Source organism: Oncorhynchus clarkii, chromosome 6 (genome assembly GCF_045791955.1).
Source record: "Oncorhynchus clarkii lewisi isolate Uvic-CL-2024 chromosome 6, UVic_Ocla_1.0, whole genome shotgun sequence".
Classification (NCBI taxonomy): domain Eukaryota; kingdom Metazoa; phylum Chordata; class Actinopteri; order Salmoniformes; family Salmonidae; genus Oncorhynchus; species Oncorhynchus clarkii.
Window position 1 is genome coordinate 89,916,546 of NC_092152.1, and position 2,500 is coordinate 89,919,045.

At 37.1% G+C, this 2,500-nt stretch overlaps 1 protein-coding gene across 1 annotated transcript in view; it reads left to right on the forward strand.

Annotated features, from left to right (window-relative positions):
- The window catches only part of LOC139411794 (transient receptor potential cation channel subfamily M member 1-like), a 103,422-nt gene that overhangs the window by 89,039 nt on the left and 11,883 nt on the right, over positions 1-2,500 (forward strand). The gene's annotated exons all lie outside the window — the stretch shown is intronic.

Here is a 2,500-nt window from a genome sequence, read left to right on the forward strand (position 1 = left end):
ATCCATTATAAAACGCTATAGACGGTATAGACACAACAACATCATCCAGAGATCAGACACCAATCCATTATAAAACTCTATAGACACAACAACATCGACCAGAGATCAGACACCAATCCATTATAAAACTCTATAGACACAACAACATCATCCAGAGATCAGACACCAATCCATTATAAAACGCTATAGACGGTATAGACACAACAACATCATCCAGAGATCAGACACCAATCCATTATAAAACTCTATAGACACAACAACATCATCCAGAGATCAGACACCAATCCATTATAAAACTCTATAGACACAACAACATCATCCAGAGATCAGACACCAATCCATTATAAAACGCTATAGACGGTATAGACACAACAACATCATCCAGAGATCAGACACCAATCCATTATAAAACTCTATAGACACAACAACATCATCCAGAGATCAGACACCAATCCATTATAAAACTCTATAGACACAACAACATCATCCAGAGATCAGACACCAATCCATTATAAAACTCTATAGACACAACAACATCATCCAGAGATCAGACACCAATCCATTATAAAACTCTATAGACACAACATCATCCAGAGATCAGACACCAATCCATTATAAAACTCTATGGACACAACAACATCATCCAGAGATCAGACACCAATCCATTATAAAACGCTATAGACACAACAACATCATCCAGAGATCAGACACCAATCCATTATAAAACTCTATAGACACAACAACATCATCCAGAGATCAGACACCAATCCATTATAAAATTCCATAGACGGTATAGACACAGCAACATCATCCAGAGATCAGACACCAATCCATTATAAAACTCTATAGACGGTATAGACACAGCAACATCATCCAGAGATCAGACACCAATCCATTATAAAACTCTATAGACCCAACAACATCGACCAGAGATCAGACACCAATCCATTATAAAACTCTATAGACCCAACAACATCATCCAGAGATCAGACACCAATCCATTATAAAACTCTATAGACACAACAACATCGACCAGAGATCAGACACCAACCCATTATAAAACTCTATAGACACAACAACATCGACCAGAGATCAGACACCAATCCATTATAAAACTCTATAGACACAACAACATCGACCAGAGATCAGACACCAATCCATTATAAAACTCTATAGACACAACAACATCATCCAGAGATCAGACACCAATCCATTATAAAACGCTATAGACGGTATAGACACAACAACATCATCCAGAGATCAGACACCAATCCATTATAAAACTCTATAGACACAACAACATCATCCAGAGATCAGACACCAATCCATTATAAAACGCTATAGACACAACAACATCATCCAGAGATCAGACACCAATCCATTATAAAACTCTATAGACACAACAACATCATCCAGAGATCAGACACCAATCCATTATAAAACGCTATAGACGGTATAGACACAACAACATCATCCAGAGATCAGACACCAATCCATTATAAAACTCTATAGACACAACAACATCATCCAGAGATCAGACACCAATCCATTATAAAACTCTATAGACACAACAACATCATCCAGAGATCAGACACCAATCCATTATAAAACTCTATAGACACAACAACATCATCCAGAGATCAGACACCAATCCATTATAAAACTCTATAGACACAACATCATCCAGAGATCAGACACCAATCCATTATAAAACTCTATAGACACAACAACATCATCCAGAGATAAGACACCAATCCATTATAAAACGCTATAGACGGTATAGACACAACAACATCATCCAGAGATCAGACACCAATCCATTATAAAACTCTATGGACACAACAACATCATCCAGAGATCAGACACCAATCCATTATAAAACTCTATAGACACAACAACATCATCCAGAGATCAGACACCAATCCATTATAAAACTCTATAGACACAACAACATCATCCAGAGATCAGACACCAATCCATTATAAAATTCCATAGACGGTATAGACACAGCAACATCATCCAGAGATCAGACACCAATCCATTATAAAACTCTATAGACGGTATAGACACAGCAACATCATCCAGAGATCAGACACCAATCCATTTAGCTACTGATCTGACATATTGGATGGGATCCAAGCATTCTATGGCAATGGTCAGACACCAATCCATTTAGCTACTGATCTGACATATTGGATGGGATCCAAGCATTCTATGGCAATGGTCAGACACCAATCCATTTAGCTACTGATCTGACATATTGGATGGGATCCAAGCATTCTATGGCAATGGTCAGACACCAATCCGTTTAGTTACTGATCTGAAATATTGGATGGGATCCAAGCATTCTATGGCAATGGAACTTCTCTATTATAAATCGATGTGATTGGTGAGCAAACTAATGGGATCAAATTAATGTTACTGAAGTGAAAACTGAAGGGATGATTATAATTATTTTGTATTACATTGCATTCAATTTAATCAAAATGATTTTAATCAA